Raw genomic sequence first — 20701 nt, 5'->3', positions numbered from 1 at the left:
CTACAGTCATGGATGGGCGTAGCTCTGTATGTGCTCAGAAACAATGTGATTACAGCTTTGGTGGTGTGTTTCCCACAGTCTTTAACATCTGTTGTTTAAATGGTCACACTATACACTCTGCTTCACCATTGGAGGACTGGTGAAACGGTGGACTAAATAGGTATATGATGCTGTTGGAGGTCCAGAATTTGGGGCCCTTTCTCAAACATGACGATGCGGGAATGCCCTTGCGTGGCGAGAATCTGAACGATCACGTTGACTGTCGTGTCAGTTGTGGTGGATGCCATGTAGAACACATATGGGTAGTTAGAGTAAGGAACCACGACAACTAACCACATAGAGCACAGAAAAGATCCCACAAATTCCAGATAAAGGCGGTTGTAGAGGTTATGGATGTATGCCATGATGTGAAAGGTTGGGATGGAGCAGTCTGGTGCGGGGTGCAAGAGGACTAGCTGCACAGCATCGCCTCTACGTCCTTATTCTGTCCTGGACAGTAGGCATGTTGCCTCATGAGGGCTTTTATCCCTGACCTACCCAAGTGCCCACAATGGAGGGGTTCCTGAACTACTACGCAGCCACCTGTTACAGGATTAGTACAATGTGTGGTATAAATGTAGAGGTATCGCAACACATGCGGCATATCTCTAAATGACGTATCTGAGTGAAAATATCATTATGGATATACAGGGATCATAGGACGAGTGTGAACAAACTTTTTTTTAGAGATGTTGCATTCGCTATAGTTTCAAACGCTCGACAAGTATTAACGAAATACTCTAAAACTGTTGCCTTGCCGAAACCGTTTAGTACAGTACATTCTGCTAAGGCTCACCGAATAACTGCATGGATGTCTCGCTATTATCACAGAAAACAGTGGGATGATGAGGGCGCATCGAATGAAAATATGGTGACATTGCTCTTAACCTATGATAACAAAGGCAGTATAATTTACGTCAAAGGCCATGTAAAGTGCTGTGGCTGCATGAAATCTTCAAGAGTGCATCAGTAAGGAACCTTGAGGAGTACAGGTGCCCAGAAATTCACAGACACAAGCAAATTTATGACGACAGTAGCAGCAGAAGGTATATGTGTGCTTCAGGAAACGTACAAATATTTTTAAGCTAGATTAACAATTAATAAATTGTTTTTAAAGGCTTTGTATTCAATTATTCACTTCATATTTTCCACAATCCCACTTACAGGTTTCAGATTAGTACTTAACATACGTTGCCCAGGCTGCTAATGAAGAATTGGAGAAATAATGTAGAGACTTCCTCTACACAATGTTGGATGTGGCAGCGGTGCATAACTATTTGCAGCAAGGGGCTCATGCGAGCTTCTCTGTATACTGAGGAGCTCGAATCACTTAGTATGTGAACTGATGTAAACTTCTCATTCGGAATATGGGCGTAAATCTTCTTCATCTCCTCCCTCTGGGTTATAAATACATGGTGTCGTATTTTTAAAACAAAGTATGTGTTTCTTCATCCAGTGCTTCTATGGTAATTATGTCAGTCGGCGCACAGTGACCGCCGATCTGCTACTCTAGCAAGCGGGCGTGTGATATGTCTCGACACTGGCTTGCGCCAGCAGAGCGCCACATCTCGAGAAATGTGTAGGGACTTACGGAGGGAAAAGAATAACGATCCCCAACTAAAGAATATTAAGCAAATCTTGAAGTCAAATAAACATCCGTGAGTAAAGGTGTTTTACAAGCTGCATAATGGGGTGTGGTTTAGGAAGAGAAAGGCCAATGTTGAATGATGGAAATTATGCTTCTCTGTCCAACATGTGAATAAATTATTAGAGTTGATGCATAACAGCTATGGCACTACGGAGTATGTAGCTGCATTGAAAAGATGCAGGAGACAGTTATTGTTGATAACATGTCGAGAGATGAGTGAGAAAGAAAGTAGGAGGATGTGAGGAACATCGGCCCGCATCTCGTGGTCGTGCGGTAGCGTTCTCGCTTCCCACGCCCGGGTTCCCGGGTTCGATTCCCGGCGAGGTCAGGGATTTTCTCTGCCTCGTGATGGCTGGGTGTTGTGTGCTGTCCTTAGGTTAGTTAGGTTTAAGTAGTTCTAAGTTCTAGGGGACTTATGACCACAGCAGTTGAGTCCCATAGTGCTCAGAGCCATTTGAACCATTTGACGAACATCAGAAAGTGCGAGCTGCTGTAGGATCCTTTCCGGGCCTGAGGTAAAGTATACTATCTCAAAAGCGTTTGAACTTTCGGCTGTAAATTTATTCAGACCTTTACCTAAAGGAGGTGGTGGGGTCATGTATTGTTTGTTGTAGCACCTGGCGTGTTCAGTAGATTTGTAAGCTTTATCCCCATGAAAAAGGCAACAGGTCGTGTGTAAGTAAAGAAGCTACAACTTTTCGTCGAAAAGTTTGGTAATCCTGGAGCTGGTTTTCCCGATAATGGTCCTTACATTGTCAAAAAAATTTTCAGGAAGTTCCCGGAAACTGAAGGAGTAGAACATGTGAGAGTAACGCCTTAACTTCCGCAGGGAACCTCTAGTGAAAGAGTTATGAAGAACTTGAAGAGGTTGTGCTATACTTTATGTCATCAGAAATGCTGTGGCATGTGCAAACTCCATACGTGATTCTGAAGGAATGATCAACAACATCTGGCATGAGGTGACCAGATTTCCACCTTGTCAATTGATGTTGGAGAGAAAGCCGACCAATGTCATCACAGATGAGGTGTATTTTCCTGTGACTCAAGTGTTGACTAAAGAAGATATATGGAAAAACTATTTAGGGTTAAAATGAAAAAGAAGACCCAAGAGTAGAAGAAAAGACACGATGAAAAAGCTAGGGTTCCAATTCATAAGGAAGTGTTCTTGTCTTATTATTGACGAAGAAGATTTTCAATGAAATTAATAAGTTTCTTCTTGTGTATCATGGTCACTTCGTGGTTGTATCACGCCTCCATGGAAATAGTTATCAGTTAACGTATCCAAGGTCTGCGAAGATATTTGGTATTAGGAACCTCGTGGAGTTAAGGAAATGTGTTCTGAGTAGTTAGAATTACGCACTTCAAAGGCATCAGTCGATCTGTGTCTGATACACGATTTGACTACCGTGCACCCCCCGATGTGGAATGGTTTTCTTCGCCCTTCAGAGCCATTCGTCCCAACTTTTCTACCATTACTCCATAACTATAGTACTGCTGTGATACAGAGCAGTCTTGTAATTCTATATTACAGAAGTGAAGACGTGGGAGATTTTTTTGCATGCGGACAGCAGCAGCATGTAATGTTTTTCTTTTAGTTTTTTTCAGAACATAAAATTTTCAAGTGTTAAAGATGTGTACATGGAGTGATCTTATGCCGGCCGTCGTGGCCGAGCGGTTCTAGGCTTTTCAGTATGGAACCGCGCGACCACTAGGTCGCAGGTTCGACTCCTGCCTCGGGCATGGTTGTGTGTGATGTCCTTAGGTTAGTTAGGTTTAAGTAGTTCTAAGTCCTAGGCGACTGATGACCTCAGATGTTACGTCCCATAGTGCTCTGAGCCATTTGAACCATTTTCTTTATCTTAGTATACAGGGTGTCCCACCTAACTCTACCACCCCATATACAACGAGAAAAATGCGAAAAACGCAATTGGCCAGGGATGCAATTATGTCTGGGGCTCACACAATGGACAGCAACGCACAGCCCATAAATGTAAACACAAAGTTACGTCTTTTAAATTGCACATGTTTGTTTTTTTCTGTGGAAATGAAAACTAGATTTACAATTAAAGACAACACACTTGTTTCCTTTGTTCTAAAGATCATACCATCTGAAATACACAGACTAATAAATGGCTATGGCGCCACTGTTTCCGCCCTAAAGCGCAGAGCAAGTGTTGTCCGCAGCTGGTTTCAGGATAGTGCAGGCAACCCGTGTTACGACGTTACAGCATTACGCCAGAAACTGTGACACCGTTTCCGTTATTTAAAGTCTAAATATTTCAGAAATAAGAAAGGTTAGAGCAGTGAAATTAAGTTTGTAATCACTAAGCGTACCTCTAGTTCTCATTTTGTTTGAAAATACGAGGCCTGTTCAGAAAGTAAGCTCCGATTGATTGCCAAATTGAAACCACAGTGAACATCAGAAATGTTTTACTTGTAACAATTAGCTACACCTTTCAGCTACTTCTCTACGTAGTCGCCGTTCTGACTTAGACTTTTGTCATAGCGTTGTACCAACTTTTCAATAGCCTCATCATAGAAGGCAGCCGCCAGTGCTTTCCGCCAATTCTCCACGCTGGCCTACACCTCGTTGTCTGTGTCAAAATGTTGTCTTCAAAGACAGCGGTTCATGTGACCAGAGATGAAACTCAGGGGGAGACAATTGCGGACTGTATTGTGGGTAATCTCACATTTCCATTTGAAAACGATGCAGGAGCATCTTCATTGCCCCTGCAGAATGCGGCTGAGAATTGTCTTGAAGAAGAAACAGCACGACAGTTATGTAATGTTAGCTGCATAGCTTCAGGCGAAATTTCTCACCAGGCCCTCGTACTTGGCGGCAGACACTATTTTCTAGACATCTTTACGCACTCACTGCGAGCTCAGAAATGAGAAGAGCGACGTGATGCTAACTGGGGTTATACTAGAGACACTACCCAACACATCTGTGCAAAGCTTTATCGGATTTTCATAGTCGTTTCCATTTCGCGACCGATCGGAGCTTACTTTCTGAACGCCCCTCGTACATACATGTGGCATTAAAAAAAGAAAGTAACTTTGTGTTGAAAGTTTACTTGCAACGATTGTGCATTCCTGCCCATTGTGTGAGCCCCTGACGTTGGTGTATTTCACCGCCCATGGGTGGTACCCGCCTTAGCTGGATTCCATGCTTCTTTTGCCCATGCTGCATCTCTCACATTTTTTTTTTTTCATTTACGAAGTATATGATATGCAAAGTTTCAGCTTGTGACGAAGAAGGGGTCTTTCCTTGAGAATATCTGGATTCGATGAGGACACTGTGTGTTACCACAATGTTCGATATAACCGCACTCACCAAGTAACTCACAGGCACTGCCATAATCGATGAAGAGTACAGGCACGTGGTGACTGTTTTGCATGAGTTCGGCATCTGTAATTTAGAGGGACATGCTAGATTGTCCATTGAGACAAATGCCTTCCTGCTCGCAGACAGTTTTGAGAAATTCTGGAGTTTGTTCCTGTGCCCATACACTGTGGATCAGCCGTCTAGTACACCAAGCCACGCAGTGCTAAAACGGACTTGTATCAACGTCAGACTGTTGATCGATGTTGCTCATTTTCGATTGTGGGATCCGTGGGGAACTTTGGCACTGCGTCCACCTGGATGTCAAGGCAAATAACTCGTAACTGAGTGAGGAGGAGTAAAGGCCATTTGACGATTTGGGTTACATCTTCTATGTTCACGCCATGCAACAATCTCTGACATTTAAGTTTTTCGCTTGCTGTTCGAAGATCAGATCGACATACTGGAAGAAGAGATCCTACGTGTGACTGTCGATGCTAGTGTGAGATATCTCCTGGAGGCAGACGTGAAATATCGTGCCACTCTGCATGATGTGCATATTGACTTGTCGCTGTGCCTGTAGCGCCTAGTCCCGAGAAATGCTTCCATCTACAATCATTCTAAATGATAGAAACTTCCAGAAATGTCTCATGTAACGACTGAGACGTTTTAGAATCTCCCGTGGCGTCTCCTTCAAGAAGCATGTCTGACTGAAAGAGCAAATTGACGGTATTACCAAAATGAAGGCTCTTAGATTTGTGACTCTGAAAAGGAAATTATAAATGAATAAATAGCTCTGTTTTCGGCAAAGCCATGGACAATGTTGCAAAGCACCGTTAAACTGATTTATTTTATCAATTGGATGGCGTTTGGAGCAAAAGATTACATCGCCAGGCCGAATTTTTAGCAAGGCACAGTCTTCAGTGAAGGACTAGTCGCTGTCGAGGTAGCTTACATTTCAGTGGAATTCGCAAAGTCTGTCTATATTGATATCTGTATTCTGGACCTCCCGAAAGTAATTAGGTATAGCCTCGAAAACTTCGACACGTCTGGGTATGTGGCTGACAAACCTTACGGCATAACATATCAGAACAAGAAGTTTATGGGCTTGGTGAAAGACGAAGTGAATGACTTACCGACTGCGAAATTTGTGGGGCTCGGATCAAAAATGTATGAATTCTGTATAGATGCAGGTGCCACTCAAAGGTGGTCGCAGAGTGTAAATCATGCAGCCTCACAGCCTCTCACAATTGAGGACTAAAAATAGAGTTTACATGTTTGTGGACATATCGTGCAACAAATTGTCTTTCAATCACTATGTCATGAGGTACATACTGCACCACAACTGAAAGCTGGCCTGTCACAATGACTGCAAATGCTTCATCTGTATGGATGGGTTTGAGACCCTTCCTTTCTCACATTAGTCGCTTAAGAGTTACTGAGTGTGACTTGTATAAATAATTATATGTGTAGTATGTACATATTTTCTTTCTTACTCGTTATGTGTACGTGTACATTGTTGTGTAGCAGTAAAGTAAGTAAGTGCGGGAATAATATTTTGTGAGAAATTGACTGAGACATCACTAAGTAGGGTGCATCTGCTGCCTATGCAACGGTGTTGTAACCGAAAGTCTACATGGTAGGCCCAAAGTACAAAAACGTTGGGAGCTTGTTTCATCAGACTATGCAACAGGGAAGCCAACAACAACTGGTTTATCACTTTTACAACAGTGTGGAGCAGACAGAATGGTCTTCTGTAATAAGGCTACATGTAGTAATTTCACCGCAAGCTGAAGTCCTGCCAGTCACAATAGTGACAGACTGAGGTTGGGACCCAGGCCGATTTTCTGTGGATGAAGAACCAGTCTGCCCAGCTGAAAGTTATTCATCTTGGGAGCGGGGCACCTGTGTCGCCGGTGCTGGTGCAGTACAAGTACCGTCACACTGGCTTACGATGGTACTGCCACTCAGGCTGTCCTTCGTGATCCTGTTTTGTTTTCGGAGTCACCGAACTATTTCCTGCTCTGATATTACATACTGCAGATGTGAACAAACAGGCTATATGAAGAGGCCATGCAACCAGCCACAGTGGCCGGCCGCGATGGTCTCGCGGTTCTAGGCGCGCAGTCCGGAACCGTGCGACAGCTACGGTCGCAGGTTCGAATCCTGCCTCGGGCATGGATGTGTGTGATGTCCTTAGGTTAGTTAAGTTTAAGTAGTTCTAAGTTCTAGGGGACTAATGACCACAGCAGTTGAGTCCCATAGTGCTCAGAGCCATTTGAACCATTTGAACCAGCCACAGTGGTCTGAATGACGTGAGATTGGACATAAGGTGTGTGACTGCAGAAATAGGAAGGAGGAGAAACGCACTAAGAAGAAGCATTTGTTAAACGCAAACAGTGCCCGAACTCTTACGGGAATCGGCAGTATAGCCGCGAGTAATGAGTATAATGGGCAGGGGCACTATGAATATAGTGCGGGACAAAAAGTTGCGAATGTGGGTCTCACGGGAGGCGTGCCAGAGATAAGTCCCTGCAGTCGCACTGTCCTCTGTGTCCTCGGTGGCTCAGATGGCTCAGTCTGCTTTAGGCAGTGGCGCGGCACGGACCTGCTGTCCCGGCCGCGGGCGCGCGTGGACGAGGAAGTGTTTACACCACCGGTACTCGCGCGTGTTGTTGTCTGACTCGATCGCCATGGCACACAATTTTCGAAAGACTACGCTCCAATTTACGTTCGACAACGAATTTGCCAGACCCAACGCTTTCGAAATAGAGCGTTTTTTGAGGGAAGAATTTCGTTTACCTGCTGCAGACATAATTGGAATACACCTGTCCATTGTAAGCAGTGCAATGTACGTAAGGATGACCGATGAAGCTGCGTGTGAAAGAACTCTCTCCGCTGCTCAAAGAGGATTTAAATTTCGACACTCTGATGGTCATATCAGCGATGTAACAGTAGCTCCTTCAGGATTGGGTGTGAGGGTCATTCGGATCTTTGAATTGCCGTTTGAGGTGCCAGAATCGATGGTTACTGAATCGCTGCGACCATATGGAACGGTACTGAGTCATACGCCTGAACGCTGGGCAAGTTTTAGAACCTATCCTGTGCTAAACGGCGTGCGACAGGTGCGGATCGTCCTTACTAAACATATCCCGTCTTATTTATACATTGGCGGATGTCGAGCTATTGTGATCTACGATGGCCAGCCACGCACCTGTTCTGGCTGTGGTGGAGAAGGACATATCCGTTCGGAGTGCATACAACGCCGCGTCGTGCAACTGCCACATGGAGAAGTTCCCACGCAACTGCCGATGACGTACGTGTCTGTGGCCCGCCGGGAGGTTTTGCCAAGTTCGGAACGTGACAAGGACGTGTTTATGCAAGAGCAGACCGAGTTACGGGAGCATGGAGGTGACTCGGAGAATGTCCCTACACCCACGTCACGTCAGTTGTGGGAGGAACCTTCCGAAAACTCACATGTAGCATGCGACGTGGAAGTAGAGGTCGAGACCGTGGCGCCGGCAACGGACCAACGAACGATCGACGAACACAGTGAGGCAGCAGAGGGCAGGGCACGCAAACAGCGATCGTCGAAGCGTCGCAAAAAGCGTCGCCATAGTTCGGGTGACACGTCCCCCACTAGCCTAGGGGACACGGAAGGTATCCTCGCCGAAGAACTGTCTGACATAGAACACGTGCCTTTAGAGGACGCTGACAGGATTCCGTCAGATGGTGACCGGATGTCCTGCCTTTTAGATGGTCCCTCTTCATTGACACCCTTGGAGTTCTCAATGACATGACACGAGCATGACAACGACAACGAACCAAGCATATCAGGTGGGCACAGTGAACATTAACACCGCACGTTCGCTTGCAAATATACAACTTCTCCGGGACATGATTTACGCCACAGACGTTGATATTCTGCTGATGCAGGAAACCTTCAATGCTGCTTTTCCCGACGTGCATGGATACAACACTTATCTAGCGCCGACTCCAGATGGAGGACGTGGCACAGCGATACTAGTCCGGGAAGGGATTCCGATGTGTGACCTCGATTACCTTCCTTCGGCTCGGGGTTTGGATATGACCGTGAAAGGCATTCGTATCGTCAACATCTATGCACCCTCCGGATCTGACAATCGACAGGCGCGTGCACGATTCTGCTCGGAGGAGATTGCCCCCCTATTCCATGGGAGGTATGACCACATCTTGGTAGGGGGGGATTTTAACTGTGTCCTCATACCGAAGGATCAAACTCCTAATTTCGGCTCCTGCCACGCATTGAACACGATCTGCCGGGACATGGCCCTTATGGACACGTGGGAAAAGGTCCATGGGCAGCGAGAGGGCTACACGTATTTTACTAGACACTCGGCGAGCAGGCTGGATCGGATTTATGTTTCTGACGGATTAAGAGATCACGTGATGGCTGCTGAACGTTGGCCCACAGCTTTTACGGATCACCTTGCATATTTATGCACGTTAACCCTCCCACGGCAGCGGGTCTGGCGGAGTCGTAGTTCCTGGAAACTTAATTCCTCCTTCTTGGTGGATCTCGAATGTCGCCAGCGGATCGAAGAAACATGGCGGACTTGCACTCGCCGTCTGCCGCTGCACCGTACGGTTCTTTCGTGGTGGCTGCAGTGTGACAAACCGGCGATACGAAGAGCTCTCATAACGTATGGCAAGGAAAAAGCGAAATGGCTCCGAGATACACTTGATTATTACTACATGGTGCTCCGCGACCTGTCCTCCAGGGCCCCATCGCCCGAGCGTCAAGCGGAAGTCCATCGCATTCAGGCCTGCATTTTATCGATCACGAGACGTCGACTGGAGGGACTTTCGATCCGTGGTCGGTGCTTGGACAACGTCGATGGAGAACGTATTGGCATGCATCATGTGTCCAAGGGACATGCGCGTAATCGCCGATCCCTAATCACAGTCCTCCATGATGACGATGGTCGGCCCTTGACGTCACAACAGGCAATTGCTGCTGAGTTTCTGGAGCATTACCGCCTCCTTTTCACTGGGACACCGACGGACAATCGGACAGGAGAAGCAATTTTGCGACAGTCGCAAACGGAAGTGGATGGTCCGGATGCAGAGGCGCTATTGGAACCCCTAACGGAAGATGACATCCGGGGCGCACTCGCGAAGGGTGCGGTGCATAAATCCCCTGGGCCAGATGGGTTGACACTCGAATTTTACCGCGCATTTGCGGATTTAATGATGTCCCAGTTGGTATTGACGTATAATGAGTTATTGAGCCCTGACACGGACGTTCCGTCGCAGTTCATGGCGGGATTGCTTATACCAATACCGAAATCGACAGTGAGTGTCAGCGCCCATCAATTTAGACCGCTCACGATTCTCAATACTGACTATAAGATATTTGCGCGAATGTTGGCGGCGAGGCTCAAGACTGTAATATCCAAGACAATACCACCAAGCCAGGCTTGTCTAGGGGTTCGGAGCAACATACATTCTATCCTCGGCGAATACCGTGACGTAATTTCCCTGACGGAAGTTTGTCGCATGCGAGCGGCGTTCGTATCGGTGGATTTTGATCGTGCCTTTGACAGGATCAACCATGATTTCCTTGACTCGACCATGCGACGAATGGCGATACCACAGGATTTTATTACCGTCATATGCGCCTCCTTCGCGGCGCTTCTTCGACAGTGAGAGTCAATGGCAGGGAGGTAGGAACGATTCCTGTTTGCAGCTCAGTTAGGCAAGGATGTCCCTTGTCGATGATACTGTTTACAATAGCGCTCGAACCATTGCTGCAGACTCTTAGACGGACTCTAACAGGCGTCCGACTCCGTGCGAGCTCCTTCACGTGTCGTGCATATGCCGACGACTTGATGATACTCGTCCGATCGGACAACGAAGTAAGTCAGGTGGTTACCCTTCTTACTACGTACGGAGTAGCTGCGGGTAGCAGGGTCAACATGAATAAAACCAAGATCATGCACATCGGTCGAGGGCTGGACGCTCTGCGCAGTCCGTTTACGACGGTGGACATCTTGCGATGCTTAGATGTCTTGTTCGCCAGATCGCTACGGCAATCAGCGGCGGCGAGCTATCGACGTCTCCTCCAGAACGTCCGACTGCACATACGCAACAATTCACTTCGAACGCACGACCTGCTCCAAAGGGTGGACTACACTAATGTTCACCTGGCCTCGCGACTGCCGCACTTGGCACAGGTACTGCCAATGCCACATGGTATTGCTGACAGATTAATGGCGGCCTTTGGATACTATGTCAGCCAAGGAATGTTGTTTAAGATCAAATACGAGACTTTAACTCTCCCACATCATTCTGGAGGACTTAACCTCACGGATGTGCGGAACAAGGCTCTAGCTCTATACCTGCGAGCGACGCTACGAACTTGGAACCAACGGCAACACGCCATCACGTCGGCCATCCTGGATGTGCTTCTTCCCACGTCCTTTGAACCACCGGTGGCGGTAGGCACAATCTCGCCCTCGTTTTCTCACGTGGCGTGATTTTTTGTTGATTTTAGTTATGTTCAGTTACAGATACCTTCTACCAGAATCCCCCCTACCCGTGAGATATATCGATACTTGCGGCGTCATCATGGCAGCAAAGTTGTCGAACTTAAATACCCAACACGAAACTGGCGACAGATTTGGCGAGCTGTCCATACACCTCTCCTCACCACAGCAGCGCGATCGTCATGGTATACATTAATCAACCGAAAGACAGTCAACCGCCAACGATTGTACGACATTCGAATGGTGGATTCCCCGCTCTGCCTTATATGTGGCATGCAGGACACCGACGAACATTCTCTGCAGAGCGGTGAGGCAAAGGATGTTTGGCGGCTAACGCAACGCATCATAGCCCTCCTCCGACGCACCGACGAATCCACGATCACGACGGACGCTATATTTTTCCCTGACACTGTCTTTTTCCCCTCACAAAAAACATCGGCAATCCGATGGATTGGAGGACACGCATCGTACTACGTGCTCTCGCGGACCTTGATATCGGGCATGGACTATTGGCATTATCTACTAGAACAACACGAAATCATCAGACGCCACTCTAAATATAAAACGCATTTTGCGAACTTTCTAGGCAGCATGTTTCATAACCCCCCGAAGCGGTGGGGAGTCCCAGGTTTACGTTGTTTCGAGGGATAGGATGTTACTCCCAGTGAAGTGACGAGAATGTCACTTCGGTCCTATATTTATTTCCCTTCTTTTTTATATATGATTTTTCTTTTGGGACATTAAAATTAAACGAATAAATAAAATATTATTGTTACAAAAAAAATTACAATGTCAATGTTTCCTTCCTGCTGCCTCTCCCTTATCCTGTCAGGAGACGGGGACACCGTGGCCAGGCCTCCAAGTACGACCCCTGCCCACTCTGCCCCCTGACCTACTTCAAAATAATATATATATAAAAAAAATATGGCTAGAGCACCTGCCATGTAAGCAGGAGATCTCGTGTTCGAGTCCCGGGCGGGGCACACATTTTCAACTGTCGCCGTTGAAATATATCAACGCTTGGTATTCATTTCATTGTATTGATTTAATTGTAATTTAGCTGGTTGGCCTCTGTAATAAAAAAACACCTGAGTGGATGGATCAACAAACGACCTTGAACGGATGTCATGTGTCATGTGACGTCCGCAACGACCAAACATAACGATCAGCAACGAACAAAATTCCAAAAAAAAAAAAAAAAAAAAAAAGGAAAGATGGGTAGAGCATCTGCCATGTAAGTAGGAGATCCCGGGTTCGAGTTCCGGTCGGGGCACTCATTTTCAACTGTCCCCGTTGACTTACATCAACGCCTGTATGCAGCTAAGGGTATTCATTTCATTGTAAACATCTCTCTTATTGCACAAATGCTCATGACGTATGCATTTTAGAGGCCATATTTATTAGACATTTTTTTCTTCTTTTCGTCCATATTACCTCCTCCCAAAATATGGAAAGCGAAAAGTTTGCGACACAAAAGATTTTTTTTTTCGCTGTATCGAGGATAAAGAAGCGCTGATATCTCTTAAAGTATGCATTTTAGAGCCCTTGAATTCTATATTTTTTGTTTCGAATTATCGTTCCTCCCATATACTATTTCTCGTGGGTGACCCTGCATGTGGTTGTGTTATTTTACATTTTCATTTATTTTTATGTCCTTTTCACCTACGCAAGTGTACCGTATGTATTAAACGCATATAGTGAAGGCTTCTTCCAACAAGTAGGTCACATTGAAACATTTCACTACATCTAATCCATACGAGGGGCGGGCAGATGTCGCACGTGGCTTGTCTCGTGAACGCACAGGCCTGCATGTGAGCGCTGGTCGCGTGGAGCGCAAAATGTGCGGAGCCTGAGGCGCGGCGCCAGTCCTCACGTTGCGGCGGCGTATTACCCGCCTCAGCTGTCGAGGTCGTTGAGAGGCGATCACTAGATAGTGTACTTACATCACGTGCAACAGGAAATGCAGTGCCAATCAGAGGAATGGAGGAGTATACATCTGACGCAGTTTAAGATATAAGGAGTACCAGTTCCTTCACGAAGAATGATGAAAATCCAAAATTTTTAACATATGACCATATATTCTATGTTCAGCGGAAATTTGATGTTCAGCGCCATTATACCATATTTCACAAGAATGACTACAGCTTATCTTTGTATTCTGGACGGATGGGAAAATTAACCGAGCTTAAAGAGAGCGGTCATACGACACCTGATGAATCTGACGTTACTTTCTTTTGTCACGAGAGATCTAAAATTTTACTTCGACATGTCTCTCATCAAAGTGATGTGCATTTTAAGCAGAACTGTTTTCAATTTTTTCTGGACGACAACAAATACAGCTATGTGGCACGTGCAGGTTATAAGATTGGTTGGTTTGGGGAAGGAGACCAGACAGCAAGGTCATCGGTCTCATCGGATTAGGGAAGGACGGGGAAGGAAGTCGGCCGTGCCCTTTGAAAGGAACCATCCCAGCATTTGCCTGGAGATATTTAGGGAAATCACGGAAAACCTAAATCAGGATGGCCGGACGCGGGATTGAACCGTCGTCCTCCTGAATGCGAGTCCAGTGTCTAACCACTGCCAGGTTATATGAGAGATTGCACTTAAGCAAGAGCTGGAAATCCGTTTGCTTACGGTTAGTTCATATACGAGTGCATCGGTGACGCTGAAAATCAGCCTTTCTCGGCGCACTGTACGTCACTGCATAAGTGCTATGGCTGGTGACTTTACCGGAAGTTAATTAGTAAAGTGCAGGGCTTCACTGCATTTTCCATCGCACCTGATGAGTTGACAGGCATTTCAGATAGTGCACAGTTTGTAATTTATGTGGCGCGGACGCCAATCTGCGCATAAATGAGGAGTTTTTGGACACTATATCTTTAAAAAGCACTATCACCGGCGAGGACATCCTAAAATTCTCGAAGAATTCGTCGATTCTGTTGGTTTGTACCGGGAACACTGTTGCAGAAACAACGAAAAACGCATGCCAAATTCAGAAGAATGCAAAATCCCCAAAACTGTTTCACGGAAGCTCGAAATTTAGTGCGGACGTCAATGCGAGATGCTTTTAATAGCTTCTACAATGAAACATTGTCTCAAAATATGCTAGAAAACCCAAAGAGATTCTGGTTGTATGTAAAGTACACCAGTGGCAAAAAAAGTAAATACCGTCACTGCGCGATAGCGATGGAAATGTTACCGATGATGGTGCCACTAACGCGGAGTTACAAACAACAGCTTTCCGTAATTCCTTCACGAAAGAAGACGAAGTAAATATTCCAGAATTCCAAACCAGAACAGCTGTTAGCATGAGTGATATAAAAGTACATATCTTAGGTGTTGCAAAACAACTCAATTCACTTACGAATGGCAAGACTTCTCGTCCAGATGGTTTACCAATCCGGTTCGTTTCAGAATATGAAGACACAATAGCGCCTTTCACAGCAATCACATACAACCACTCACTTGACGAAAGGTCTGTTCCTAAAGACTGGAAAGTAGCACAGGTCACACCAATATTCAAGAACCCATTCAAGTACAGACCCATATCACTGACGTTAATTTGCAGTAGGATTTTGGAGCATATACTGCACTCGAACATTATGAACCGCCTTGAAGAAAATGACTTATTCATACATAACCAACACGGATTCATAAAATATCGTTCTTGTGCAACATAGCTAGCTCTTTATTCCCATGAAGTAATGAGTGCTGTCGACAAGAGATCTCAGATCGATTCCATATTCCTAGATTTCCAGAACGCTTTTGCTACCGTTTCTCACAAGCGACTATTGCGTGCATATGGATTATCGTCTCAGTTGTGTGACTGGATTCGTGATTTCCTCTCAGAGAAATCACAGTTCGTAGTGATAGACGCTTCTGATACCGTTTCTCACAAGCGACTATTACTCAAATTGCGTGCATACGGATTATCGTCTCAGTTGTATGACTGGATTCGTGATTTCCTCTTAGAGAGGTCACAGTTCGTAGTGATAGACGGTAAATCATCGAGTAGAACAGAAGTGATATCTGGCGTTCCCCAAGGTAGTGTCATTGGCCCTCTGCTGTTCCTGATTTACATAAATGATCTAGGTGATAATCTGAGCAGCCGTCTTCGGTAGTTTGCAGATGACACTGTAATGTACCGTCTAGTAAAATCATCAGACGATCAGTTCCAATTACAAGATGATCTAGAGAGAATTTCTGTATGGTGCGAAAAGTGGAAATTGGCACTAAACAAAGAAAAGTGAGAGGTCATCCACATGGGTACTAAAAGAAATCCGATAAATTTTGGATATACGATAAATCGCACAAATCTAAGGGCTGTCAATTCGACTAGACACCTATGAATTACTATTACGAGCAACTCAAATTGGAAAGACCGCATAGATAAAATTGTGGGGAAGGCAAAACAAAGACTGCACTTTGTTGGCAGAACAAATAGAAAATGCGACAAACCCATTAAAGAGACAGCCTACATTACACTTGTCTGTCCTCTGCTGGAGTATTGCTGCGCGCTGTGGGATCCTTACGAGGTAGGATTGACGGAGGACATCAAAAAAGTGCAAAGAAGGGCAGTTCGTTTCGTGTTATGCCGCGATAGGGGTGAGAGTGTCACTGATACGATACGCGAGTTGGGGTGGCAGTCACTGAAACAAAAGTGGTTTTCTTTGCGGTGAGATCTATTTACGAAATTTCAATCTCCACCTTTCTCTTCCGAATGTGAAAACATTTTGTTGAAACCCACCTACGTAGGGAGAAGTGACGATCATAATAAAATAATAGAAATCAGAGCTCGAACGGAAAGATTTAGGTGTTCCTTTTTCCCACGCGCCACTCGAGAGTGGAATGGTAGAGAAGTAGTATGAAAATGGTTCGATGAACCCTCTGCCAGGCACTTAAGGGTTAATTGCAGAGTAACCATGTAGATGTAGATGTAGATTGTTTGGTACCAGTGACAATACGCGGAGAACCTGCAATGGAAGAGGATCAAATGGGATTTATTGCACTGCTACGAAAGCAGAAGTAGCTCACAGAAGAATCATTGTACCCAATCGAGAATCGCTGGGACCATGTCGATCGGGCTGTTTGTGCCATGGATCCTCAACCGAGAAATTTCCCACAACTGACCATGGCGCTGGTGTCGGCATGGTTCAACATCCCTGTTGTGTACCCTCCAGTACTTTGCTGTCCGTCTTCCTGCACGTTCGGCAGCGGCTCTTGCTGCAGAAGGTAGTTATTCAGGCTTTCGACATTATTGCGACTGGACAACTAGAACCATCAATGAGCATTACAGCGAGACATCGTTCCTACAGTTGTAGCGACCAAATACGGCGCTCAGAGCTCCCTAATTATCCGGTTGATGGCCAATACAAATATCTCGCAGGTTCGAATCCTGCCTCGTGCGTGGACGTGTGTGATGTCCTTAGGTTAGTTAGGTTTAAGTAGTTCTAAGTTCTAGGGGACTGATGACCTCAGTTGTTAAGTCCCATAGTGCTCAGAGCCATTTGAACCAAATAACTCGCAATGAAAAATGTAATTGTAGCTTCCTCATGGAATAACCTTCCTGGACGCAATACATAAAGTTCATAGATGACACACCGTAAGTGAAAATCTTTCAGAATACTTCACTGATATACCAATAAGATATCAAGTGAATTTAGGAGGACACTTTTGTGTCATTTTAGGGAATAAATTGACAGTAATAGGGTTGTCAGACATATTCTATAATAATAAGTTCGTTTGCGTGACAATCATCCGCAGCAATCACAGAAACATTCGTTTTGTAAATGAAAACCGCCTTTTCTTGCTGCAATGTATTTTACTTCTTCCAGACGCGTTTCCCCTTTAACATTAAGGAATTTTCAGTCGAATAGTTCTTCGCGTTTTCTGTTAGAATCTGCGTTTCCTCTAATCTGGTCACGTGTTGAACGTCGCACTATACATTCACTTAGGAAACATGAGTACTTTTTTATGTTACGAATTTTTTTCTTCACATTTATTGTTGTTGTGGAGTATTATTAATTTTCTGTCACTGTCCTCTGTGTACGTAAGAAAAAAAAAGGGTGAGACATAAGGAAAACACATAGTAGTAATTACCTTAACCTACAGTTTTCGACTAAATATCTACGACCAGTGACAGAAGATTAATAATGCTCCACAGCAACAAGAGCAACAAATATGAAAATTGTGAAGGAAAAAGAATCGTGCCATGAAAACGTGCTCATGTTTTGTAAATGAAGCTACAGTGCGACGTCCAGCATGTGACCAGATGAGAGGAAATAGAGATGCCAATCAAATACGTGAAGAACTATTCAACTGAAGATGCCCTAAAGTAAAAGACAAAACTCGTCTGGCAGAAATCAAATAAATTGCAGGAAGAAAATGAGGTTTTTATATACAAAACGAATATTCTATAATGTTGCCAAGCCCCTAACCCTAATCATCCACGAAGCAGGAAGAAAAGGCGTTTCCTCAGACAATGTTGAGCGGGTGAGCAATGCAGGAGTACGGCTTGTGCTTTAGAGGTGTATCGGAAACTGCCGCCAAATTGCCACATGCATAAAACGTGACAGGAGTAAATTTGTATAAACCAAACAAAAACCATATATTAAAAGCAGTGGATATTAAATGGACGCCCGTCCACGTCATAACTGCCATTTTTGTATTCAGTCTCTTCGTTTTCACAACTTTCATATGAGGAGTAATTGTTAGAGTACACCGCTACGTTACTTGATAATAAGAAAATAACTTAGTGCTCATTCTGATGAATGGCTCAATGACACTAGGTCCTTAAATAAAAAGAAATTTAAAAAAGCAACCTGTAGGGGCGTTTGCACACAGCAAGCCACATCAACATTTGGAAGGAATATATGAGCATAAGGTGCTGGAATGCGTGGAGACTATCCAGGTGCTGCTGATATATTGAACTATTAAGCAACATTCCACAGTATATTAAAAAAGAGCACTTCTAGTCGTATTATAACTCAAATTTAATATCTGCCAGTAAAATAATTCCTCAACAGTGTGTGAACAGCATTAGCACCTTTGTTTCCCATACTCACCACAACCTTATTACATTCTGGTCTATTATAGCAATATTCATTATGCTTACACCTTTCTGCAGACAATTTAAATTCTTCGTGGCATATAGTCACCAAAGTTTGTGGGCAATAAAAAGGAGTAACAGGATATCTCACCAGGAAGCACTCCATATTCCCCGAATACTCCGCCCACCCACCACTTCCATAGCGGATTTCTCATAAATTATGATAGTACATCTATAAAAATAACTTAAATTAATGTTGTCTTTCCGCATTCGAAAGTAGCTTGGCCATTACCCGTGGATCCCTATTGTCTGTTTTACGAAACTGGTGTACTACCGAAAATAATTACCATGTCTTGCATCCCTCTGGCCACTAAGATCTCTATTCCACCCTCAAAAAGGTATAACCACCGACTGCTTCCGCAAGTTCAAAATGGCACCTGAATCCGTTTAACATGTGTGAATTTTCACCAAGCGGCGCTATAGGTACAGTTTTATTGGCATCTTGTCTCACCCTCAGACATTTACCACCAAAAGCACTACTCTATGAAGTTAATGTAACTCCCTCGCGTGAATATTAGGATTGTCCCCTTTACTTCAGTGAATACATTTTCATCAATGCGAGGACAGGGGACGAAAGTAGCATGTCATCGTTAATGGTTGAATACAAATGAACACTTCCAGGTCGCCCACCATCATCTCCTAGTTCGCTTAATTCACTGAAGATCACGCAGCACAGTAACACTATGATCATTACGTGTATGCCCAGCATGTGATTTCTCACCGTATTGCTGCGTCACAAACAACAACAGTCCACTTGTTAAAAGTATATTTGTTCTCGTTTCATCAGAACATCATAAACTAATGCATATTACCGTATCACATGACTTCGATCTTGATATTGGTGCTCAGTAAATATTGAAATCACATGCCGTGATACTGTATTTTGTGAATACGGTTGACTAGACCAATATATATAAATTTGCTACACCAAGAAGAAATGCAGATGATAAACGGGAATTCATTGGACAATTATATTATACTAGAACTGACATGTAATTACATTTTCACACAATTTGGGTGCATAGATCCTGAGAAATCAGTACCCAGAACAACCACCTCTGGCCGTAATAACGGCCTTGATACGCCTGGGCATTGAGTCAAACAGAGCTTGGATGGCTTGTACAGGTACAGCTGCCCATGCAGCTTCTACACGATACCATAGTTCATGAAGAGTACGGACTGGAGCATTGTAAGGAGCCAGTTACTCGGCCACCATTGACCAGACGTTTTCAGTTGGTGAGAGATCTGGAGAATGTGCTGGCCAGGGCAACGGTCGAACAGTTTCTGTATCCAGAAAAGCCCGTACAGGACCTGCAACATGCGGTCGTGCATTGTCCTGCTGAAGTGTAGGGTTTCGCAGGGATCGAATGAAGGGTAGAGCCACAGGTCGTAACACATCTGAAATGTAACGTCCACTGTTCAAAGTGCCGTCAATGCAAACAAGAGGTGACCGAGACGTGTAACCAATGGCACCCCATATGTGATACGCCAGTATGGCGATGACGAATACACGCTTCCAATGTGAGTTCACCGCGATGTCGCCAAACACGGATGCGACCATCATGATGCTGTAAACAGAACCTGGATTCATCCGAAAAAATGACGTTTTGCCATTCGTGCACTCAGGTTCGTCGTTGAGTACACCATCGCAGGCGTTCCTGTCTGTGATGCGGCGTCAAGGGTAACCGCAGCCATGGCCTCCGAGCTGATGGTCCATGCTGCTGCAAACGTCGTCGAACTGTTCGTGCAGATGGTTGTTGTCTTTCAAACGTCCCCATCTTTTGACTAAGGGATCGAGACGTGGCTGCACGATCCGTTACAGCCATGCGGATAAGATGCCTGTTATGTCGACTGCTAGTGATACGAGGCCGTTGGGATCCAGCACGGCGTTCCGTATTACCCTCCTGAACCCACCGATTCCATATCCTGCTATCAGTCATTGGATCTCGACCAACGCGAGCAGCAATGTCGCGATACGATAAACCGCAATCGCGATAGGCTACAATCCGACCTTTATCAAAGTCGTAAACGTGATGGTACGCATTTCTCCTCCTTAC

Source organism: Schistocerca nitens, chromosome 3 (assembly GCF_023898315.1).
Source record: "Schistocerca nitens isolate TAMUIC-IGC-003100 chromosome 3, iqSchNite1.1, whole genome shotgun sequence".
Taxonomy (NCBI): domain Eukaryota; kingdom Metazoa; phylum Arthropoda; class Insecta; order Orthoptera; family Acrididae; genus Schistocerca; species Schistocerca nitens.
The sequence above is the reverse complement of the archived record's forward strand: the minus strand, read 5'-3'. Positions refer to the sequence as shown.